The following is a 27,600-nucleotide window of genomic DNA, read 5'->3' on the forward strand; positions in this document are numbered from 1 at the left end:
GAAAACCCAAAAGACTGCACTCCAAAACTGCTAGAACTTATACAGGAATTCAGTAAAGTGTCAGGATATAAAATCAATGCACAGAAATCAGTTGCATTTCTCTACACCAACAGCAAGACAGAAGAAAGAGATATTAAGGAGTCAATCCCATTTACAATTGCATCCAAAACCATAAGATACCTAGGAATAAACCTAACCAAGAGACACAGAATCTATACTCAGAAAACTATAAAGTACTCATGAAAGAAATTGAGGAAGACACAAAGAAATGGATAAATGTTCCATGCTCCTGGATTGGAAGAATAAATATTGTGAAAATGTCTATGCTACCTAAAGCAATCTACACATTTAATGCAATTCCTATCAAAGTACCATCCATCTTTTTCAAAGAAATGGAACAAATAATTCTAAAATTTATATGGAACCAGAAAAGACCTCGAATAGCCAAAGGGATATTGAAAAAGAAAGCCAACGTTGGTGGCATCACAATTCCGGACTTCAAGCTCTATTACAAAGCTGTCATCATCAAGACAGCATGGTACTGGCACAAAAACAGACACATAGATCAATGGAACAGAATAGAGAGCCCAGAAATAGACCCTCATCTCTATGGTCAACTAATCTTCGACAAAGCAGGAAAGAATGTCCAATGGAAAAAAGACAGCCTTTTCAATAAATGGTGCTGGGAAAATTGGACAGCCACATGCAGAAAAATGAAATTGGACCATTTCCTTACACCACACACAAAAATAGACTCAAAATGGATGAAGGACCTCAATGTACGAAAGGAATCCATCAAAATCCTTGAGGAGAACACGGGCAGCAACCTCTTCGACCTCTGCCGCAGCAACATCTTCCTAGGAACAACGCAAAAGGCAAGGGAAGCAAGGGAAAAAATGAACTACTGGGATTTCATCAAGATCAAAAGCTTTTGCACAGCAAAGGACACAGTTAACAAAATCAAAAGACAACTGACAGAATGGGAGAAGATATTTGCAAACGACATATCAGATAAAGGACTAGTGTCCAGAATCTATAAAGAACTTAGCAAACTCAACACCCAAAGAACAAATAATCCAATCAAGAAATGGGCAGAAGACATGAACAGACATTTCTGCAAAGAAGACATCCAGATGGGGAACAGACACATGAAAAAGTGCTCCATATCACTCGGCATCAGGGAAATACAAATCAAAACCACAATGAGATATCACCTCACACCAGTCAGAATGGCTAAAATCAACAAATCAGGAAATGACAGATGCTGGCGAGGATGCGGAGAAAGGGGAACCCTCCTACACTGTTGGTGGGAATGCAAGCTGGTGCAGCCACTCTGGAAAACAGCATGGAGGTTCCTCAAAATGTTGAAAATAGAACTGCCCTATGACCCAGCAATTGCACTATTGGGTATTTACCCTAAAGATACAAATGTAGTGATCCAAAGGGGCACATGCACCCGAATGTTTATAGCAGCAATGTCCACAATAGCCAAACTATGGAAAGAACCTAGATGTCCATCAACAGATGAATGGATCAAGAAGATGTGGTATATATACACAATGGAATACTATGCAGCCATCAAAAGAAATGAAATCTTGCCATTTGCAACAACGTGGATGGAACTAGAGCGTATCATGCTTAGCGAAATAAGTCAAGCAGAGAAAGACAACTATCATATGATCTCCCTGATATGAGGAAGTGGTGATGCAACATGGAGGCTTAAGTGGGTAGAAGAAGAATAAATGAAACAAGATGGGATTGGGAGGGAGACAAACCATAAGTGACTCTTAATCTCACAAAACAAACTGAGGGTTGCCGGGGGGAGGGGGTTTGGGAGAAGGGGGTGGGATTATGGACATTGGGGAGGGTATGTGCTTTGGTGAGTGCTGTGAAGTGTGTAAACCTGGTGATTCACAGACCTGTACCCCTGGGGATAAAAATATATGTTTATAGAATTCTAGATTGTTATTACTATAAAAATTAGCAAATTTAATAGAAAAAAAAAAAAAAGAAAGAAATGGGCAGAAGACATGAACAGACATTTCTGCAAAGAAGACATCCAGATGGCCAGCAGACACATGAAAAAGTGCTCCATATCACTCGGCATCAGGGAAATACAAATCAAAACCACAATGAGATATCACCTCACACCAGTCAGAATGGCTAAAATCAACAAATCAGGAAATGACAGATGCTGGCGAGGATGCGGAGAAAGGGGAACCCTCCTACACTGTTGGTGGGAATGCAAGCTGGTGCAGCCACTCTGGAAAACAGCATGGAGGTTCCTCAAAATGTTGAAAATAGAACTGCCCTATGACCCAGCAATTGCACTATTGGGTATTTACCCTAAAGATACAAATGTAGTGATCCAAAGGGACACATGCACCCGAATGTTTATAGCAGCAATGTCCACAATAGCCAAACTATGGAAAGAACCTAGATGTCCATCAACAGATGAATGGATCAAGAAGATGTGGTATATATACACAATGGAATACTATGCAGCCATCAAAAGAAATGAAATCTTGCCATTTGCAACAACATGGATGGAACTAGAGCGTATCATGCTTAGCGAAATAAGTCAAGCAGAGAAAGACAACTATCATATGATCTCCCTGATATGAGGAAGTGGTGATGCAACATGGAGGCTTAAGTGGGTAGAAGAAGAATAAATGAAACAAGATGGGATTGGGAGGGAGACAAACCATAAGTGACTCTTAATCTCACAAAACAAACTGAGGGTTGCCGGGGGGAGGGGGTTTGGGAGAAGGGGGTGGGATTATGGACATTGGGGAGGGTATGTGCTTTGGTGAGTGCTGTGAAGTGTGTAAACCTGGTGATTCACAGACCTGTACCCCTGGGGATAAAAATATATGTTTATAAAAAATAAAAAATTAAAAAAAAAAAAAAAGACATCTTTGTTGAAAGAGTATACAAATTCACGAATGTGTTTCACTTCTCTCAGCCTTAGTTTTCTCATCTGAAATTTGGGTTAATAGCTAATGTCACAGAAATGTCAGTTTGGTTAAGTTACTTTACCTCATTAGCCTCAAATTCTCTCTGCTGCAAAATGTGGTTTATGGGAAATATATCACAGGACTTCTGGTATCAAGTAAGGAATAAAAAATGTCTAAAAGGATGCCTGGCTCACTCTAGGTCTGGAATTAGTGTTGCTCTCTACTCAATCTTCCTTAATCCATCACTCAGGTAAGAATGTAGCAAGAGAGATATAACAAGTATAAATTGAGAGCTGACTATGTGCTGGGCACAGTATCAAGCTCTTTATATTCAACATCTTGTTTAATCTTGACAAGAACAGACAAAGTTAGTATTAACGTCCTCCATTTTGCAGATGAGGAAACAGGCTCAGAATTTGAATGGCTGAGACAAGATTGTACATCCCTAAGTGACAGAGCCAAGATTTACATCTAGGACTCTCTGGCTCTAGTGCCTGTACTCTCAGCCACCATACCATCAGCCTGACTAAGGTGGTTGCATCTGGGGCAAGGCAGGTGCAAATGCAATAATGGCAATCTTAGGAATTTTATGTGTACGCATTTTAGAAGTAGAAAAATTAGCTTGTCAGATTATCCCCTTCAGTGGACCTTGCCTGAGAAAAAACTGTAATTTTTCATTGTGCTGTATTTTTTCTACTGTTTCAACCACCTGTCCTTCATCCACATGACCGGATACCTTCTACTAGCATCCTCTTATCAAATTGTGTGACCTTACATAAGTGACAATCTCCCTTAACACTCTCTCTCTTCATTACTAACATTGAATTTTTTAAATAATTTTTAAAATATTTTAATAAACATATAATGTATTATTAGCCCCAGCGGTACAGGTCTGTGAGTCACCAGGTTTATACACTTCATAGCACTCACCATAGCACATACCCTTCCCAATGTCCATTACCCCACCATCCTCTCCCTCCCCCCAACAACCCTCAGTTTGTTTTTGAGATTAAGAGTCTCTCATAAGAGACTCCCTCCTGATCCCATCTTCTTTCATTTATTCTTTTCTTACCTCCCGAACCGCCCATGTTGCATCTCCGCTTCCTCACATCAGGGAGATCACATGACAGTTGTCTTTCTCCAATTGACTTATTTCACTAAGCATAATACCCTCTAGTTCCAGCCATGTCATCACAAATGGCAAGATTTCATTTCTTTTGATGGCTGCATAGTATTCTAGTGTGTGTGTGTGTGTGTGTGTGTGTGTGTGTACACATACATACCACATCTTCTTTATCCATTCATCTGTTGATGGACATCTAGGTTCTTTCCATAGTTTGGCTATTGTGAACATTGCTGCTATAAACATTCGGGTGCACGTGTCCCTTCAGATCACTACGTTTGTATCTTTAGGGTAAATACCCAATAGTGCAATTGCTGGGTCATAGGGCAGTTCTATTTTCAACATTTTGAGGAACCTCCATGCTGTTTTCCAGAGTGGTTGCACCAGCTTGCATTCCCACCAACAGTGCAGGAGGGTTCCCCTTTCTCCACATCCTCACCAGCATCTGTCATTTCCTGACTTGCTAATTTTAGCCTTTCTTACTGGTGTAAATTGGCATCTGATTGTGGTTTTGATTTTTATTTCCCTGATGCTGAGTGATGTGGAGCACTTTTTCATGTGTCTGTTGGCCATCTGGATGTCTTCTTTGCAGAAATGTCTGTTCGTGTCTTCTGCCCATTTCTTGATTGGATTATTTGTTCTTTGGGTGTTGAGTTTGATAAGCTCTTTATAGATTTTGGATACTAACCCTTTATTTGATTTATCATTTGCAAGTATCTTCTCCCATTCCTAACATTGAATTTTTAATAGCATTTCTCCTGTATTTGTTTTTAAAGGATTACATACCATATTTTAAAGTAAATCACCTGACGTGCAATACATTCCCAATTAATACTGACTTATTATTTTTTTTAAAGATTTTATTTATTTATTTGACAGAGATTACAAATAGGCAGAGAGGCAGTCAGAGAGAGGAGGAAGCAGGCTCCCTGCTGAGCAGAGAGCCCGATGTGGGGCTCAATCCCAGGACCCTGGGATCATGACCTGAGCTGAAGGCAGAGGCTTTAACCCACTGAGCCACCCAGGCGCTCCATTACTTACTTATTATTTTTGACTCAAATGTTGCCTGAATTTACCAGGTCTCTTAAAATCTAGTTAGGATTGTAGCAACAGAAAAGTGGGAGTAATAAGAAAGTGAGAAAAAGATTATAATAATAGAAAAATAAATAGAAAATAGAATAATAGAAAAGGGAGAAATGTAATAGAAAGGTATGCAAATCTAATGATGTCCCAATATTTCTGCAAATTCTTAGGCAAGGAGGAAGGGCTTATATTCTTATTACTTCTGTTCTAAACCCTCATTGAGCTAGCTTAGTTTATGGATTATTTTCCTGCCCCATGTACACTATTCTTATTCCCAGTTACACTTTCTATACCTGGAACTTTGTTCCTTTAATTGGTTACCATTAATTTTTCAAATTCTCTTTTTCACACACACACAGCCTGTGCACATATCACTTAGACAAGTCTCTTCTGTGTTAAAAGATGGGATATATGTTGAACTTTTAAAAATCCCTATTAGCCATCTTTGTTCTTTAAAAATCTCTTGGCTTGTTTTTCAGTCAGACGTCAACCTGTTACTTCTTTGTCTTCTCTCTCTTCCATTTCTGTATACTCTGTAACACTGGATTCATTAATTTCTAAAAAGAAAAACTTCTCTCTCCTTTGTAGCTCTATTCTCCTGCTAACTTGTCCCCCAAGAGTAACAATTTTTTCCCCAACTGTTCAGAAAATTTCTCATTCTAATCTTGATTTATATATTCATTATTGAATTTTGTTCCTTAGAACTTCTGGCAGCTTTCCACCATAGTGAAAGTTTCCATGTGACCATGGGATTAGGATTTGAGGAACAGAAATTGTCCTTAAAGTCATCCATTCACTAATTCTTTCAATAAGTATTTACTGAATTTAATCTGTGCTTGACACTTTAAATTCTGAAAGTACCTGAATGAACAAAACAGACTTGGTCACTGTCCTCATGACCCTAACAATCCTACAATAAAGATCAGGTTTTTAAACAGAGTAATTTAAATAGTGATGGACATTATAGAAAGGGAAGTATAAAGTACCAGCAGAATATATGACATAAAAATTATCTTGGATTTAGAAGGAAAAAAATATGGTAAGAAAAGAAATGGAAGATATGCAAAATACCCAAAATGAACTAGAGATGAAACTTACAATTCTTGAAACAAACACTTTATTAGATTTGGATCAGATTGAAGATTAAAGAAGAAAATATAAGGGAACTTGAAAATATAGTGATAGAAATTATCCAAAAGGAGCCACAGAGAAAAATAAGTCCAGAAAAATGGAGCTTCAGTGACCTATAATATAATATCAAACCAAGTAATATGTATGTAATTGGAGCCCCAAAAGGAAAGGAGGGGAAACAATTTTTCAGCCCTCAAAGTTTTCTAAATTCAATGAGAACTATAAACTCACAGATGCAAGAAGCTCCATAAAACTCAGGTAAGATTCAAAAGAAATGACACTGAAGCATATCTTAATTAAATTGATAAAAAAACAATGATAAAGAAAAAAACTATAAAAGCACATAGGGTTGAATACATAATGAATAATAAAGAATATCACATTTCAACACAAAAGCCATGCCAGCAAGAAAATAATCAAATATTGTTAAGGTGCTAAAGAAAAAAAGAGCAACCATTACACTTAAATTTCCATATTCAACAAAAAAATATTCTTTTTAAAAGAAAGCAAAAAAAAAAAAAAAATCAAGACATTCAGACAAGTAGGACCTGAGAAAACCTTTCACCAGCATGCATTCAATACAAAATATAGTAAAGGACTTTCTCCAGGAAAAACAAAAAGGAAAGAGAAAAGGAAGGCAGGCAGGCAGGTAGCCAGAAGTGATAAATAAGGGTCATGGTGGTTAACTATAAGCTATGTTACCACACCTTTATTTCTTTAAGAGAGAATTGAGCACTTAAAGAAAAAAATATAATGTATTGTGGAGTTTATAAAACATATATTAGTAAAATTTATGACAATAGCAAAAGAGATAGGATGGAGAAAAGAAAAATATTTTTTCAAGGTTGTGACACATGAAGTGATAGGATATTATTTTAGCTTTTATGAGGGTGTACTATGAAAAGGTTACAGTGGACTATTCTAAACCTATGACAACAACTAAAATTATATATAAAACAAAGAGACATTGTTAATCATCCAACAGTGGAGATAGAGTAGAATTCTGAAAACTACTCAGTTAAATACAGAAGACAACAGCAAAGAAGGAAAGGAAGACAAAGAACAAATCAGACAAGCAGAAAACAAAATACATGTACAGTAGATTTAAGCCTAACCATATAAATAAACATTTATTAACTATAAATATTCTGAACACTTCATTTAAAAGGCAGAAAATGTCAGACTTGATTGAAAAAAAAAAAAAGACCCAACTGTAAATGGTCTACAATAAACTCTTCAATATGACATAGAAATTTTTAATGTAAAAGAATGAAAAAAATGTCTCATGCAAAGATTAATCATATGAAAGCCAGAGTAGCTATAGCAGAAAAAGACTTTCAGAGACATGATGATAGATAAAGCAGGACATTCCATCAAAAAGACCTAATAATCCTAAAACATCATCCAGTCACTACAAAATTTCCAAATAAATGAATCAAAACTGACAACTTCAAGTATAAGGAGACCATCTATAATTAGAGTTGTAGATTCAACAATCCTCTTAGTAATCAGTAGAACAATTGGACAGAAAGTCAGCACAGAATAAAATATGAACATTATGAACCATGGCCTAAATCATTATTACTAGACACTTTATCAAAAAAAAAAAAAAAAAAAGAATGGAATATACAAAAAACATACACAAGAATATAAATTATTCTGGAACATGAAACAAGTTTCAAGAAATTTAAAGGGATTAAAATTGTGTTTATATTCTGTTCATATTAGCACTGAATGAGAAATTATTATAATGATTATCTGGGAAATTCAAAGATATTTTAAAAACAACTTTTAACTAACTTTCAAGTTAGGGCATAATTCAAAAAAGAAATGGAAAATAGTTTGAACTGAGTCAAAACAAAAATATAACATTGCAAGTTTATGGGATAGAGCTAAAGCAGTATTTATAAGGAAATTATGGCTTTAAATACATTAGGAAAGGTAAAAAAATCTAAACCACAAGCTCCCATCTTAATAAGCTAGAGAAACAAGAGCAAATCATATTCCAAGTAAATAGAGTAAGTGAAATAGTGCACAGAAAACAATAAACTAGAAAACAGAAAAAAATATATAAATTAAATCAAAGCTGGACTTCAGGGAAGACTGAACAAAGCACTAAATCTTTACCCCCTGGAAAAAAAAATGAGAGAAAAAATTACTGGTATCACTAATTAAAGAGAGATCATTACAGATCATCCAGATATTAAAAAGATGTTAAGAGAATATCATTTAAAATATGTTGCCAATAAATTCAGCAATTTAGAGAAAATGAAAATTTTTAGATATAAATTAGTAAAACTTACCCAGACATACAAAACTTGAATTCCATTTATAAAGCTTCCTTCCAGAGTGCCTGGGTGGCTCAGTTGGTTAAAGCCTCTGCCTATAGCTCAGCTTATGATCCCAGGGTCCTGGGATTGAGCCCCATATCAGACTGCTCAGCAGGAAGCCAGCTTCCCCCTTTCTCTCTCTGCCTGCCTCTCTGCCTCCTTGTGACCTCTGTCTGTCAAATAAATAAATAAAATCCAAAATAAATAAATAAAAAACTTCCTTCCTTCCATTAAAAAAAGAAAAGAAAAGCTTAACCCAGATCAGGTATCTTCATTGGTAAATTCTACTAAAAATAATCTTACAAAATACAGAAAATGAAGGAACACTACTCTCCCCCCATTCATTTTATGTGACCAGCATTGCTCTAATACTAATCAAAGACATCACAAAGAAAAAAAAAAAGTTTACTTACCTCATGAATATAGACGAAAAATTACTTAACAAATTAGTAAATAGAATTAACAGTATGTTAAGTGGTAAAAATCATGACCAAGTCGGGGTTGATATGTGAGGTTGACTTAACATTTAAAAATCTATTAATGTTGGGGTGCCTTGGTGGCTCAATGGATTAAAGGCTCTGCCTTCTGCTCAGGTCATGATCCAAGGTCCTGGGATCGAGCCCCACATTGGACTCTCTACTCAGCCAGCAGCCTGCTTCCTCTTCTCTCTCTGGCTGCTTGTGATCTCTGTTTGTCAAATAAATAAATAAAATCTTGAAAAAATAAAAAATAAAAATCTACTAATGTAGTTTACCATCTTAACTTCAGTGGAGGGAAAGAAACAATCTCAATCACTGTAAAAAAAAAAAAACTCACTAAAATTTCATACTCACTCATGATAGAAAGAAACCTTTCAACAAACTAATAGATAAAAACTTTTTTTTAAAAAAATCACCTACAAAATAAAAGAAAAAGAAACTACAGCTAACATCATACTTAATATCCAAAGACTGTTAAAATGTCTATACTACCCAATCTACAGATTCAATTACACTCCCTATCAAAATATCAACACTATTTTTCACAAAACTAGCATATTAAAATTTGTATGGAATCACAAAATACCTCCAATAGCCAAAGCTATCTTGAGGAAGAAAAGCAAAGCTAGAAGCATCACAATTCTAGATTTCAAGATATACTACAAAGCTGTAGTAACCACAACAGTGTGGTACTGGGACAAAAATATACATGTAGACCAAAAGAATGGAACAGAGTCCAGAAATAAACCAACAATTATATAGGCAATCTTTAACAAAGGAGGCAAGACTATACAATGAGGAAAAGACAGTCTCTTCAATAAATGTTGCTGGGAAAATGGGGCAGCTATGTGCCAAAGAATGAAACTGGACCTTTTCTGACATTATATACAAAAATAAATTCAAAATGGTTTAAGGACCTACATGTGAGATCTGAAGCCATAAAAATCCTTGAAGAGGACACAGGAAACAATTTTTCAGACATTGGCCATATTAACATTTTTCTAGATTTGTCTCTGGAAGTGAGGGAAACAAAAGAAAAAATAAACTACTGGGACTGCTTCAAAATACAGAGATTTTGTACAGCAAAGGAAACCATCAACAAAAGAAAAAGTCAACCTACTTAATAGAGAAGTGATTTGCAAATGATACATCTGATAAGGGTATAATACCCAAAATATATAAAGAAGACCCCCCCCCAAAAAAAGACTTTTACAATTGAATCAAGAATGCCCATTATCACTATTTCTATTTAACATTGTACTGGAAGTCTAGCCAGTGTACTAAAGCATTAAGTAAATAAGTAAAAATAAGCAAATGAGCAAGTCAGAATAAAAAGGAAAAAAAATATGTTTTTCTGTCAGATGACATGGTCATATATAAAGAAAAACCTAAAAAAAAAAAACTGTACAAAAATATCAGTAGTGGGTTTCTGGGTGGCTCAGTGGGTTAAGCCACTGCCTTCGGCTCAGGTCATGATCTCAGGGTCCTGGGATCGAGTCCCACATCAGGATCTCTGCTCAGCAGGGAGCCTGCTTCCCTCTCTCTCACCCTGCCTGCCTCTGCCTACTTGTGATCTCTCTCTGTCAAATAAATAAATAAAATCTTTAAAAATATATATATATCAGTAGAATTGAGGAGTTTAGTAAGAATGAATTAAAGGTCAATAATCAAAAGTTTATTGTGTTTCTATATAGTAGCAATAAACAGGAACAATTTTCTTAAATGCATTTTATAAACAATCAATTCTGGAACACTGAACAGAAAATTTAAAAAATTAAAAAGCAAAAAGAAAAAAAATTTTTAAATGTCTTTTATAGTTCTATCAACAAGGAGTGAAACAATTAGAGACACATTAACAAAATATGTGCAAGATCTCTACAGTGAAAACTACAAAATATTGTTGAAAGTTAATGAGGACCTAAATAAGTCAGGAGATTTACTCTAGTTATTGATTAGATAGCTCAGTGTTACCAAGATACTGATTTTTTAAAAATCTTTATAAAAAAACAAACAAAAAAAAAAAAAAAAACAGAAAGTGATCCCAGAAGGAGGAAGCAAGATGGCAGAGGAGAAGCAGATTGAAATTTGATTAATTCCCAGGAGTCCAGCTGGATAGTTACCATACCATTTTGAACACCTACAAATTCAATAGGAGATAGAAAAGGAGAAGAGCAGCAATTCTAGGAACAGAAAATCGACCACTTTCTGGACGGTAGGATGTGTGAAGACGTGATTCCAAAGAGAAAGGACCCAAATAAATAAAATCATGAATGAAAGAGGAGAGCACAACTAACACCAAAGAAATACAAACTATTATAAGAACATACTATGAGCAACTCTACACCAATAAATTTGACAATCTGGGAGAAATGGATGCATTCCTAGAAACATATAAACTACCACAACTGAACCAGGAAGAAATAGAAAGCTATAGAACAATATCCTTGATGAACACAGATGCGAAAATTCTCACCAAAATACTAGCCAATGGGATTCAACAGTACATTAAAAGGATTATTCAACACGACCAAGTGGGATTTATTCCAGGGCTGCAAGGTTGGTTCAACATCCACAAATCAGTCAATGTGATACAACACATAGATACTCTCAATAGATGCTGAAAAAGCATTTGACAAAGTACAGCATCCCTTCCTGATCAAAACTCTTCAAAGTGTAGGGATAGAGGGCACATACCTCAATATCATCAAAGCCATCTATAAAAAACACAAAGCAAATATCATTCTCAATGGAGAAAAACTGAAAGCTTTTCCGCTAAGGTCAGGAACACGGCAGGGATGTCCATTATCACCACTGCTATTCAACATAGTACTAGAAGTCCTAGCCTCAGCAATCAGACAACAAAAGGAAATTAAAGGCATCCAAATCGGCAAAGAAGAAGTAAAATTATCACTCTTCACAGATGATATGATACTATATGTGGAAAACCAAAAAGACTCCACTCCAAAACTGCTAGAACGTGTATAGGAATTCAGTAAAGTGTCAGGATATAAAATCAATGCACAGAAATCAGTTGCATTTCTCTACACCAACAACAAGACAGAAGAAAGAGAAATTAAGGAGTCAATCCCATTTACAATTGCACCCCAAACCATACGATACCTAGGAATAAACCTAACCAAAGAGGCTAAGGATCTATACTCAGAAAACTAAAAAGTACTCATGAAAGAAATTGAGGAAGACAAAAAGAAATGGAAAAATGTTCCCTGCTCCTGGATTGGAAGAATAAATATTGTGAAAATGTCTATGCTACCTAAAGCAATCTACACATTTAATGCAATTCCTATCAAAGTACCATCCATCTTTTTCAAAGAAATGGAACAAATAATTCTAAAATTTATATGGAACCAGAAAAGACCTCGAATAGCCAAAGGGATATTGAAAAACAAAGCCAAAGTTGGTGGCATCACAATTCCGGACTTCAAGCTCTATTACAAAGCTGTCATCATCAAGACAGCATGGTACTGGCACAAAAACAGACACATAGATCAATGGAACAGAATAGGGAGCCCAGAAATAGACCCTCAACTCTATGGTCAACTAATCTTTGACAAAGCAGGAAAGAATGTCCAATGGAAAAAAGACAGCCTCTTCAATCAATGGTGCTGGGAAAATTGGACAGCCACATGCAGAAAAATGAAATTGGACCATTTCCTTACACCACACACAAAAATAGACTCAAAATGGATGAAGGACCTCAATGTGCGAAAGGAATCCATCAAAATCCTTGAGGAGAACACAGGCAGCAGCCTCTCAGACCTCAGCCTCAGCAACATCTTCCTAGGAACATCACCAAAGGCAAGGGAAGCAAGGGCAAAAATAAACTATTGGGATTTCATCAAGATCAAAAGCTTTTGCACAGCAAAGGAAACAGTTAACAAAATCAAAAGACAACTGACAGAATGGGAGAAGATATTTGCAAACGACATATCAAATAAAGGACTAGTGTCCAAAATCTATAAAGAACTTAGCAAACTCAATACCCAAAGAACAAATAATCCAATCAAGAAATGGGCAGAGGACATGAACAGACATTTCTGCAAAGAAGACATCCAGATGGCCAACAGACACATGAAAAAGTGCTCCATATCACTCAGCATCAGGGAAATACAAATCAAAACCACAATGAGATATCACCTCATACCAGTCAGAATGGCTAAAATCAACAAGTCAGGAAATCACAGATGCTGGCAAGGATGTGGAAGAAGGGGAAACTTCTTAACTGTTGGTGGGAATGCAAGCTGGTGCAACCACTCTGGAAAACAGCATGGAGGTTCCTCAAAATGTTGAAAATAGAACTACGCTATGACCCCACAATTGCACTACTGGGTATTGACCCTAAAGATACAAACGTAGTGATCTGAAGAGGCACGTGCACCCGAATGTTTATAGCATCAATGTCTATGATAGACAAACTATGGAAAGAACCTAGATGTCCAACAACAAATGAATGGATAAAAAATATGTGGTATATATACACAATGAAATACTATTCAGCCATTAAAAGAAATGAAATCTTGCCATTTGCGATGACATGGATGGAACTAGAGGGTATCATGCTTAGCAAAATAAGTCAATCAGAGAAGGACAACTATCATATGATCTCCCTGATATGAGGAAGTGGAGATGCAACATGGGGGGGTTAAGCGGGTAGGAGAAGAATAAATGAAACAAGATGGGATTGGGAGGGAGACAAACCATAAGTGACTCTTAATCCCATAAAACAAATTGAAGGTTGCTGGGGGGAGGGGTTTGGGAGAGGGGGGTGGGGTTATGGACACTGGGGAGGGTATGTGCTATGGTGAGTGCTGTGAAGTGTGTAAACCTGGCGATTCACAGACCTGTCCCCCTGGGGATAAAAATACATAATATGTTTATTAAAATAAATTTTTAAAAAGGAATTAAAAGGTAGAAAAAAAGAACCAAAAAAGAACGTATTATGAGCACCAGCAAATTTGACAATCTGGAAAAAATGGATGCATTCCTTGAGATGTGTAAACCACCAAAACTGAACCAGGAAAAATAGAAAACCTGAAGAGACCCATAACCTGTAAGGAGATTGAAGCAGTCATCAAAAATCTTCCACAAACAAGAGCCCAGGGGCAGACAGCTTCCCAGGGGAATTCTACCAAACATTTAAAGAAGAATTAATACCTATTCTCCTGAAACTGTTCCAAAAAATAGAAATGGAAGGAAAATTTTCAAACTATTATTATGAGGACAACATTACCTTGATCCCAAAACCAGACAAAGACCTCATCAAAAAGAATTATAGACCAATATTCTCGATGAACACCAATGTGAAAATTCCCCCCAACTACTAGCCAATAGGATCCAATGGTATATTAAAAGGATTATTTACTATGACCAGGCTGCAAGGTTAGTTCAACACCTGCAAATCAATCAATCTGATACAATAGATTAATAAAAGAAAGAACAAGAACTATATGATACTCTCCATAGATGCTGAAAAAGCATTTGACAAAGTACAGCATCCTTCCTTGATCAAAACTCTTTATAGTATAGGCATAGAGGGTACATACCTCAGTATCATCAAAGCCATCTATGGAAAACCCACTGCAAATATCATTCTCAATGGGGAAAAACAGAGCTTTTCCACTAAGGTCAGGATCATGGCAGGGATGTCCACTACCACCACTGCTATTCAACATAGTACTAGAAGTCCTAGCCTCATCAATCAGACAACAAAAGAAATAAAAGGCAACCAAATCAGCAAAGAAGAAGTCAAACTCTCACTCTTTGCAGATGATATTATACTTTATGTGGAAAACCCAAAAGACTCCACTCCAAAACAGCTAGAACTCATACAGGAATTCGTTGAAGTGTCAGGATAAAAAGTCAATGCACAGAAATAAGTTGCATTTCTATACATCAACAGCGAGACAGAAGAAAGAGAAATTTAGGAGTCGATCCCATTTACAACTGCACCCAAAACCATACAACACCTAGTAATAAACCTACCAAAGAGCCAAAGAATATGTACTCAGAAAAGTATAAAGTACTCATGAAAGAAATTGAGGAAGACACAAAGAAATGGAAAAACATTCCATGCTCATGGACTGGAATAACAAATATTGTGAAAATGTCTATGCTAGCTAAAGCAATCTACACATTTCATGAAATCCCTATCAAAATCCCATCCATTTTTTTCAAAGAAATGGAACAAATAATCCTAACATTTATATGCAAACAGAAAAGACCCCCAAATAGCCAGAGGAATGTTGCAAAAGAAAGCCAAAGTTGGTGGCATCACAATTCCAGAATTCAAGCTCTATTACAAAGCTGTAATCAGTAAGACAGTATGGTACTGACACAAAAACAGACATAGATCAGTGGAACAGAATAGAGAGCCCAGAAATAGACCCTCAACTCTATGGTCAACTAATCCTTGCCAAAGTAGGAAAGAATGTCCAATGGAGAAAAAGACAGTGTCTTCAACAAATGGTGTTGGGAAAATTGGACAGCCACATGCATAAAAATGAAATTGGACCATTTCCTTATACCACAAATGAAAATGGACTCAAAATGGATGAAGGACCTCAATGTGAGAAAGGAGTCCATCAAAATCCTTGAGAACACAAGCAGAAACCTCTTTGACCTCAGCCACAGCAACTTCTTTGAAACATCGCCAAAGGAAAGAGAAGCAAGGGCAAAAATAAACTATTGGGACTTCATCAAAATAAAATGCTTTTGCACAGCAAAGGAAACAGTCAACAAAACCAAAAGATAACTGACAGAATGAGAGAAGATATTTGTAAATGACATATCAGATAAAAGGCTAGTATCCAAAATCTATAAATTCAAATTCAACATCCTAAGAACAAATAATCCTATAAGAAATGGGCAGAAGAGATGAACAGACATTTCTGCAAAGAAGGCATCCAGATGGCCATCTGACACAAGAAAAAGTGCTCCATATCACTTGGCATCAGGGAAATACAAATCAAAACCACAGTGAGGTACCACCTTACATCAGTCAGAGTGGCTAAAATTAACATGCCAGGAAACAACAGATGTTGGAGAGGATGTGGAAAAAGGGGAACCCTTCTATGCTGTTGGTGGGAATGCAAGCTGGTGCAGTCACTCAGGGAAACAGCATGGAGGTTCCTCAAAAAGTTGAAAATAGAGTTACCCTATGATCCAGCAGTCACACTACTGGGTATTTACCACAAAGACAAAAACGTAGTGATCTGAAGGGGCACAAGCACCTGAATGTTTATAGCACCAATGTCCACAATAGCCAAACTATGGAGAAAACCTAGATGTCCTTTAAGACATGAATGGATAAAGAAGATGTGATACATACACACACACACAGGAATACTATTCAGCCATCAAAAGAAATGAAACCTTGCCATTTACAATGATGTGGATGGAACTAGAAGGTATTATGTTGAGCAAAATAAGTCAATCAGAGAAAGACAATTATCATATGATCTCTCTTGATGTGAGAAATTTAAGAGGCTGGGCAGGGGTGTTAGGGGGTTTAGCGGTTTAGGGGGTTTAGTTGGGAAGGAAAAAAATGAAAGAAGATGGAACTAGGAGGGAGACAAACCATAAGAGACTCTTAATCTTGGGAAACAAACTGAGGGTTATGTGGGGTGGGGGGTTAGATAAAGGGTGGTTAGGACACTGGGGAGGGTATGTGCTATGATGAGTGCTGTGAAATGTGTAAGCCTGATGATTCACAGACATGTAGCCCTGGGGCAAATAATACATTATATGTTAATAAAAATAATTTTAAAAAACAGAATTTGAAGTTTTAAACTAACTGACTTCAAAATTTACTACAAAGCCATAGCAATTGAGTCAATATTGGATTGTTAAAATAAACACTTAGGTCAATGAAATAAAATAGAGTCCAGGAGAATCACCCATGTATGGTCAGTTGGTTTTTGACAAAGGTATACACAGTACTTTGGGAAAGGTATAGTTTTTCAATGTGCCGTAACAACTAGAAAAGCGTGGGAGGCAGTGGGAAGGGGAGAGGGAAAAAAATCTCAAATCCAGCTTGTACTATTTTAAAAATAGAATCAACTGTCTCATCATGGATCACAACCTAAACATAGACATGAAACTATAAAACTTGTAGAAGAAAATATAGAAGGAAATTTTGTGGTGGAAAGAAACATATAAGACACAAAGTCACGAAACCATAAATTGATAAATTTGACTTATTCAAAATTAAAATCTTCTGTCCTTTGAAAGACATAACTAGGAAAATGGAAAGACAAACCAGGAACTGGGTGAAAATATTTGCCATAAATATATTTCTGATATAGAGCTCATTTCCAGAATAAAGAACCCTCACCTTTCATCAGATGAGTTGTAGTAATAACCAATAAACATATGAAAGATGCTTCAGTACCATTGGTGACAGGGAAATCTAAGTTGGAATCATGATGAGATATTACTACTTATCCTCTAGAATGGCTAAAATTAATACAACTGAATACCAAATTGTTGGAATTCTCATATATTGTTGATGAATATGTACCACAGTACAACCAGTTTGTAAAATGCCCTGACAATTTCTTAGAAAGTGAAACATACACTTAACATAGGACCCAGTAATTCACTGCTAGGTACTTACTCAAGAGAAATGTCCAAAGATTTGTACATGTATGTTCACGGCTGTTTTATTCTTAATAGCCCAACACTTTGAACAATCAAGGTACTTTCCAAATGAGAACAGGATGAAGGCAAAGAAAATAGATAAAACAGCAGTCAGTTAATTTCTATTGATAGGCAAGCAGAGTATATGGAGATGGATGGTGGTTGTGGCTATACAACAACCTGACTGCATCTAATGCCACTGAGCTAACCACCTCCAAGTGGTTAAAATGGTCAATTTTATGTTATGCTTATTTTTACCACAATTGGTTTGCTCTTACCATAGACCATGAATGAGCCGGAAGCATCAAGAAAAGGTAAAAGCAATGTTGTTGAGGAAACAACAGTTACAGAAATTCAAAAAAAAAATTTATAGACCTAACCAAAACTATCTTAAACATGAAAATTTTCTGGAGTGAAATGTTCCTTTTTCCTCTTCTATGTTAACCTGTTCATTAAGTAGTAAAGTAATTATTTATCATTTCAATCAAGGAAACCTCAGAATAGCAACCCCTTAATGCATGAAAGAGATGCCCTATAATCCTCTTAATATCAATAGGTTCTGCAGTAATTGCTATTCAGAGAAGATCCTCTCCTGATTCTTAAATATTCCTTCCCTGGGTTTAGCCCATTCCTCACTGACTGGAATTCTCTCATTGCTTCTCTTGGGGTTTCTGTGGCTTCCATATCCTTAGAGCCCTCCTCTATCCCATGATATATGCTTCTCTCTTTCAGGAGTGTATCTGAAACATTCACCAGCCAATTTCTCAATATCTCATTCTTAGATGACATTCTGAGGATTTTTTGGTTCCAATTATTTTCAGAATAATTGAGCTTAATTTCACCAGCAGCCAAGTGTCTTCATTAGTGGAACCCCCTGGAGTCCTTCTCTGTACTAATCATGGTTTTGCAAATAAATAGATAAAAACTCTCCCTGATGCAGTGTTTTTGTTTTTTCTGTAAAATTGGGTTAATAACATTGTCTACCTCAGAGCTGCTATGAGGTTTAAGTTAGGTAATTTGGACAAGGCACTTAGAACACTATCTGGCATATGTTTGGCACTAAGTATGTGTTGATCATTGTTACTACTTGGGCTCCCCCTAACATGATGGGAAAGAGCAACATTTCGTGTTCGGTATATGTCTACTCAATTATTTTCACTGATCTTCACAGTTACTTTCTATACTAGGGGTATCTATGGTCCAGTTGACTATCCAAGCTTACCACCACCATGAAAAGTAACCTGAACCACAAGTTTGTTTTCTTAGAGCAGCAGCATTGGCTTTTCGAAAAATATCTTTTTTTTTTTTTCAAAGAATATCTTTAAGTTCTTTGCCTTAGCAATGTCTATCTGCATGACCTTAAGCAAATTACTCAGTTACTCAAAAAGCTTCAGATTTCTTCTCTAACAAGTGGAGATGAACATGATAAGCTTTGGATTAGGATTTTTTGTTAGGTCAAAAATAGGGGACACAATGAGCAACGGGGAAGGAAAAAAATGACATAGATGAGGTGTCACAGCTGAATAAGGATACCACACTATCTGTTTAAGAGCTATACTTTGCATCTATTGGATTTTCTGCTATATTCTACACATTTTTTTTTACAACAATCTCCAACCATGAGCTAGACTTCTCAGTAACATGAAAAATAACTCAGAGGAGGGGTGCCTGGGTGGCTCAGTGTGTTAAGCCTCTGCCTTCAGCTCAGATCATGATCTCAGGTCCTGGCATCGAGCCGCGCATCAGGTTCTCTGCCCAGTGGAGGCCTGCTTTCCCTCTCTCTCTCTTTGCCTGGCTCTCTGCCTACTTGTGAGCTCTGTCAAATAAATAAATAAAATATTAAAAAAAAATAACTCAGGAACAGCACAACAGAGGTATTCCAACAGAGAATGAATGCTTACATAACTGAGATAGGGGAGGGACTCAGTAGCTCTCTCCTAATTCCATGCGATGAGAATTTATTCTAACTCATTCATGGAAGACTGGAATTAGCCAAATCAAAAAATGTTTCAAGACCCCTATTATAAGAGGTTTGGTTTAAAATTTGATGAATCTTTGATTTATCAGACAATTTAAGGAACTCTAGAGTTTAGTTTAGAATGTGGCATAACCCAATAGACCTATATCTGGCTCCCTCTGAATGTTCTACTTGAGCTGGTGAGAATGCAGAGAACACGACCCTGGCCCATATCTCCCTATACTTCATGAGAAGAGGAATAAATTAAGAAAACTTCAGATAATCCATTTCAAGTTCCACATTAATGAAATAAATCAAGAGTTTCAGGCTTAGAGGCAGACCAGTGTACAACCTGTTCTAACTATGGATTTCTCATAGCAAGATTCAACATAACTGGATTCTTTTCCAAAATTGCACTTGTGAAAGAATTTCACTGAGATCTTTTTATTATGACCCACTTCCTTACCTTTTCCTCAGGCTAGTAGTGATATACACAGTCAAATTTATATGGGCACACAACCATGTTTTAGAAATTGGAGACATTTTATGGAAGTTGAATTATTTTTTTAATAAAAGAATTCCATTTAATCACTCTATGAACTATATTTAAGGTTGTCCTTATGGACTTCTATGTGAGAGATATTTAGCATGCACTGTTTCTAAGTTCTCTGGAACTATAAAGGTAGATAAAGGACATCCTCCTTCCCCACAAAGTATTCTTTTTAAGGTGAGAAACCATGCTATATTATCTTATGTGAGAAATAGAACAAGATATCTATCACTTCTTTCATTGGTAAGAGCTTACTCCAACACACCTCTCATTCAGTAACATACTGGGAAAAATATCCTTTAATTAGCATCTTTACTCAAGTTGAGCAAAGCCCATTGTTTAAACCAAAGCAGATGAAGTTTGCTGACTTCATCTGCTTTGCAGTGAAGAGTTGTTGGGTTAGCTCTTCTTAGAGGAAGACATCCTAGGACCTGACCCATAAATTGAGCATGGACATTAGGCTTTTAGGGAAAACTAGTACTCTGATTTGTTTTCTTTGGGAGCCAAAACTTTCTACCCTAGATCAGATGTTTATACATGTCTACAAAGGAGATCATCTGTAATCAGGCCAAGCAAGCCTCAGCTGATCTAATAGGTCCATCTAAAACAAACCCAGATCATGTCCCACACAGGTGGCTCCTGCTATTCTGGGCAGGGATTTTCCTTTAGGTTTAATATATAAATATTGAAAATCATGCATATTTATAAATTAAGGAAAAGTACTATAAACAAGCATGACTCAGAACACTTATTAAAGAGCCACTGAGAGGTTTTACAAGTCAACAGTTCTGTGGGTTATGAAGTAAAGGCTCATAAAAGATGCGGGAGCTACCTTTTTCCTAGGATACCTTAAGAAAGAAGAAGAGCATCTTTTAATAAAAGAAGAAGGAGATTAAAAGAGTCAATGAATGTCCTTTCTGTATGGCATGGACTTAATACAATAAAAATTTGGAGCTAAGATTAGCCCATCTATGTAAATGAACTAATTTCAACAGAAAATACACACCTACCTTCAGGGACTGACCCTATCCCCATGTCCCTACCCACCATTTGAGTTTGTGTTAAGGCAATGTTTTTGGAAACTACATACCCCAAATGCAAACACTCATGATATCACAAACTCGATCAAAAATACTCAAAAGCTCAAGAATTAACCAATAGGGGAAATGGGTTCAGCTAGCTTTATGTTATCAACCTCAGAATTACAGATTCAAGCTCATTAGAATTCTAATAAAATTCTATGCCTAGAAATCTTGAGATAGGTGATGCATTGGGAAGAACAACTTTGTAAGTTATTGCAAATTTACACACTCCAAAGTTAGACAACTATACCTTTCTTATTCTAAGTTTTCACAGCAGGAAGAATCAACATGAATGGTAACATGTATTATTTTAATAAAGAATTCATTTCATTAAGAATGCATTTATTTTCCAGATGGAAGATTCTCAAACTACACAGTTTGAGAATTCTAAGATTTAGCTGTAGAAATTAAGAAAAATTCCCATCTCCAGATATGACCACCTCTTAACTGAAGCCCAGAAACATGTTTTAGAAATATACAGGTGATTCTAATGTAGGCAGTTGAAGACCCATACTTTGAGAAACACTGTTCTATGTATTCTCTGTGCCACATCAGTGATTCCCTAACCAGAGTAGGTCTACCAGCTTCTCTACACAGAACCATTAAAGTTTTTATGGTTTTCTTAAAGTTTTCACAGCTCCTAGAAAGCAGTTTCTTGCTAATATATTTTGGCCAGAAAATGTCACAAGTTATGCCAGACAAGTGAACATTATTTAACACCAGGGCTAAAAACAATTTAAAAATTAAAAGATTTAAGAGATTTGCTTAATACTAGGGAAGCTGTGAAAGTCAACATTCACAAATAATGCTTTGGGCCAAAAATATACTTTTAACTCCGTGTAAAGAACTTTAGATGACCTGAAAATATCCTGGCACTAATCAAGTCAGCCTACTAAGGAACAATGCGTCACTAACGGTCATCTAGTTGTAACTACTGACTTTTTCTCCAAACTTCTTTTGTTATCTTTCCCTCATGTTGTACAGTTTTAATAAATCATACCTTTATTATATATTAGCCTTGGGACCTTTGAAATACTGAAAATATCTCAAGTATTAATTACTACTGTTGAAAATTCCGTATTTTCTACCATGGAGCTCGTCTACTCACTTCCTTTAGTCAAAATTTTATCTGAACATCAGTCATAGAAAGAATTTTTTTTTAACAGAAAGATGACAATGTGAGGGGTACCAGGTGGCCTAGTCAGTTAAGCCTCAGACTCAGACTCAGACTCAATTTCAGCTCAGGGCACGGTCTCATGGGTTCTGAGATTGAGCCTCAAGTTGGATTCCATGCTCAGCAGGAAATCTGCTTGAAGATGGTCTCCCTCTTTCCCTCCCCTCCACTGCCCCACTCATGTGCTTTCTCTCTCTCTCTCTCAAATATTGAAGAAAAAAAAAATGAGGTGCAATCAAGAAGGAGGTCCAACCTATTGTTAAAACCATTGACTAATAAAACAAATATTAGACCAAGTGGTTGAAAATAACTGATCTAATTCCTTAAACAGTTCTAATACACTTGAAAGCACATATATCAGTCATTGCCCTTACGACTCTTTGGTTACACCAGCTACTCATTTAAAATAGAATTCATTAATTGCATGAATATAAATGCCCATTTGTCAAATCACATTTCCCAAATACTGTCTATGTAGAACAGAGTCCACTGAGTTAGCCTGAAACAAACACCCGTTCCCACTTCTGACACTGAAAGTTTCCATGTAAAATTTATTATACTTTTTCCTCAAACTTTGCCATCAACTTTTTCTTATTTAAAATTGCTACTTCTCAATATGTAAACTGAGTAAGTGATCACTGGGTACCAATCAGAATGCTCTTTGCAGAGGACGTAAAGATTCAAACTAGCTTAAGCATGGTGGTGGTTTAATGTATTTAAGTCCCAAGGACACAGGTAATGTTGGCTTCAAGATCAGTTGGATCCAAAGACAAAGACTATTAGAGCTCCCTATCTCCCTCTAGATTGTCTGTGTCCTAGTCTCCTTTCCTCAGAGAGCATACTGGCTGACAACTCTAAGGTTGCATTCTAAGAGTTCATGGTCTAAGAGGAAGGAAAGTACAAGTTTAGAATTCGAACAACTGGAACAGAGTTGACCAGTTCTTTAAAGGGAGGAAGGAGGCACTACCAGAAGGGTAGGATGTGGAGGATATACAAGCTGGGCAGAGTCAATGTCCTCGTTACAATAACCTAAGATATGGCCTTGTATCTTACATTAGGTTTGATTAACTGAATAAATTTCCCTACAATCTTGACAAAGTTGATAGACATGTAGAGAACATTAAAATATGAAATTCTGAATGTATTTTATACCTTTCTTGCTTTTAATGAGCACAATCATTTCATACTTAAAAAATATTTCTTTCTCCAAATGTAACTTCTTACATTCTGGGAATTTCTTTCCAGTACTTTTTTAATGGATACCTTGCATTCAGACTCCTTTATGGAAAAATGCAGAGCATTAAGCCTTGGTTGTATTTAAAGAATAAACATTCTCCTGAACAATTTGCTCCTAATTCTAAATTTTTGTTTTTTCTTAGATGTTAGAAAACCCAGGGTTTGACATTCTAAACATTTTGAAGTTTTGTTTGTTTTATTTCCTTATTTCCTAAGTTCAAAGAAGCCCCCACATTTTTTTCATTTATGGACTAGCAAGCAGGGAAAAAAACAAAGGTGGTGTCCAGGTACAGAATGCAGATGTTTTTAAATATTGCCTATCAGCAGACTCACTTAAAGAACTTGAAAAGACAACATCCACCTCTCTCAGCATTCAAATATGGCTACCAATAGCCTTCCACTGCCTATTGAGAGCCAATAGGCTCTCAAATTGTTTCCTTCAACTGATTGCTTTCTCTATAATTAATGATCAGTTATCATAGATTTTCATTAACCATCATTTTTAATTATCAATTTTACATACAATGTATTGAAGTTCTTATAGTCCCTTTTCACACTGCATAACTTTTTTTTAAAAAGCTGTACAATGAACAGTGATAATTTTTTAAAAGATATTATTTATTTGACAGACAGAGATTACAAGTAGGCAGAGAAGCAGGCAGGGAGAGAGGAGGAAGCAGGCTCCCTGCCAAGCAAAGAGCCTGATGTGGGGCTTGATCCCAGGACCCTGGGATCATTTTCTGAGCCGAAGGCAGAGGCTTTAACCCACTGAGCCACCCAGGTGCCCCAGTGATAATTTTTTAAAACCACAGTTATAGAGAATAAAATATTCTTATGTGCCTCTGAAGAATTCAACTCCCTTCTGCACAAAAATTGTGTATCAGGAAAACAAATACTAGAGTAGATTGATGTACCTATAATTATTTGATAAAAGGTCCAACTTTTCTGTGAAAGTACTTCTCATAAATTGATCCATGATTTTCTCTCTGCTAGGCCTAGATTTACAAGGTAGGGGGAATCAATTTCTAGCTTCTGTCACAGAAATTCCATTTGTTTCAGAGGAACCCTTTGGGACATTAGTGTCTAGTTTCTAAAATCTGCTACAAGTATTTGAGGATCTAGATTGACTTGTCTTAGTGAGGGGTGTCTTTTTAAACCTTTCTCTAAATAACTTTACTTAACGTATACATATTTAAAACTATAGATTATTTTCAAACACATGTCACTTTGATGCTCTATACTGTATTTCCATTACTGAACAATTGCAGAACAAATACTCAAAGTTTTAAATGCCCAAAACTAAGCTTGTTAATGACAGCCCAAAGATAATTAGTGGAAAAACAACATTTCAACTTCATCATGCAAATACTAAAAGTGCTTCACAGAGAATTCATCAGAGTCAAACAAATCTGTGACATGTGTTCTATGCAATAGAAAAAAAACTGATCTTGTATGTGAAAATTCTCCAAGGAAGAGGTCTTGGTTGTCACATCTATAAAACAAGAATCTTTGGGTCATTCATATGGCCTCTCAAATATTCTTTGGTTCATCATTTGTTTATTCACTATTCTTTATCCCTGAGTTTTCTAAGTTGATAAAAACTAGAAATAAATTCAATTATGTAGAGTCAAAAAAATAAAGAACAAGTTTCAGTTTTTGCTTCTAATTTCATTAGAAAAGTCCTTGAAGTGTATTTTTTAAGAAAATTAACAGTAATACCAGTTTTGTTTTCTTTGATTTGTATTAAATATACCTAAAATCATGATTTTCTTGGGGCCACAGTGTGGAGGTATGATTGAAAGATGGTGAGAAAGAGAAGAAAATGAAAGCTGTCCTCCAAAATCATTTGGGTCTCTGTGTTTGGGAATAGTTTTGATTTTGATAAATTTACAAAACATAGCAGTTTCTTAGTGGATCACTTGTTAAAATGCTGAATTAATAGCTTATGCCTATATTTGCACACAATCAGGTAAGTATCCTAAATTAACAGAATTAATCTTGTGACTCGGAAAATTTAAGGAATTGTGCCTATAAGTTTATATTTTAAAAGATACACACATACACACTTTTAAAAAGTTCTTTATATCAAACATTGCAATTATAAGGTAAACTTTGCTGGCAAATCAGCATGCACCAGTAGCCTGCCAAAACAGTGACCTATAAATAAAAAATCTTCTAAAAAAATAATGCAGAAAAACACATTATATCAAATGTGCCAAACAAGATTCTCATGGATTTCTGCTAACTGCTCAGTATTCTACCAAGTTTTATGCTTACTTAGGCATTTGCACCAAATAAATATAACATAGAAGTGACACCAATTACCAATACTTGAATACACAGAGGAGCAAGTTATGAAATTTCACTTTCAAAAGCATCAAAATCAAGGTGGATGTGACAAATGCATAACCCAAGTTTCACACCTAAAAGCTACCATCAAGGAGACTCAGAAAATCACATGTACTATCAGCTCTGAGCCCTCTTGAGTCCACTGGCTAATTCTGCTATTTCGAGTGTGAGTTCTCCTTTCCTGCCTTCCTAAAGGCTCAGCACGCCTCAAGGAGTATGAAGATGTTGATCTGAAGCCCCCTGAAAACTAGAGCAGCTACCAATGGGAACCTGGCCTCAGCCACACTTGAGGAAGAGTGCAGGGACACTGATGCTGATACAAACCCTGAGGTCTGGCCACAGTGAGCAGCTTTAGGAATCCACAGGCAGTGTGTCCCTAAGCCCACAGCCTCCAAAAATCATTTGGGTCTCAGCAGGGGACATTCTACAAAGATGAGGCGGACATTTATGTTTCCTCCCAAGGGCTGAAGCCACATCAGGGAGAAAAGGAACAATGAACTCATCAAGTTCCTCTCTGTCTTCTTGCTCAAAATTCTTTCAACACTCATCTCATAGTCCTACAGCCAGGTTATAAAAACATTAGTATCAGCAAAGTAAGCTTTTCCATACACTGCTGTTGAGAGTGTAATTTGGCCCAACCTTTTAAGAGGATGAAAGAGATACATGCATTTTGACATAGTAATTTCACATGAAGGCATTTATCCTAAGGCAAACAAAGGTTTGATCAAAGTCCTTTGTAAGAGTGTTAATTGGAGTATCATTTATGAAAGATTTATAAGCAAAATAGGGAATTTATTAAATTATACTAGATCAACAAAATTAAATATTATTCACCACAAAAATATACTTCTGAACAATAGTTAATATCCTGGTGAAATTTTCATTGTAATTCAAATTTTCATTGCAATTCAAGTGAAAAAAAAACAGCATGCAGAAATTCAACATACTGTAATTAAGAAATACATATATAAAGTGTGTGCATAAGGAAAAGACTAGAATGGGGCACCTGGGTGGTTCAGTTAGTTAAGTGGCTGCCTTTAATTCAGGTCAAGTTCCAGGATCCTGGGATCGAGCCCCATGTCGGGCTCCCTGCTCAGTGGAGAGCCTGCTTCTCCCCCACCCTGCCTGCCACTCTGTCTACTTGTACTCTTCATATCTCTAATAAATAAATAAAATCTTTTTAAAAAAAGGAAAAGACTAGAGTAGAACAATATTTTTGCTGGCTACTTCTGTATAATGGGATTAATCACCGATTTTAATTTTTTCAGTATCTTCCAGAGTATTTTAAATAAACATGAGTAATGGCTAGCACATTTTATATTTAAAAATTTTTCAAAGAAAAAAAAAGGATTCTCAGAAAAAAATCAGAGTCCAAAATTTTATGTTTTTAAATTTTATAGCTTTCGCTATAAGATTTTATACCAAGATCCTAATGTCCTCAATTTGAAGGGGAAACCCAGAAGTGGGGGCAAAGGGAAGGTAGTTCTTCAAGCA

Source organism: Mustela lutreola, chromosome 7 (assembly GCF_030435805.1).
Source record: "Mustela lutreola isolate mMusLut2 chromosome 7, mMusLut2.pri, whole genome shotgun sequence".
NCBI classification, from domain to species: domain Eukaryota; kingdom Metazoa; phylum Chordata; class Mammalia; order Carnivora; family Mustelidae; genus Mustela; species Mustela lutreola.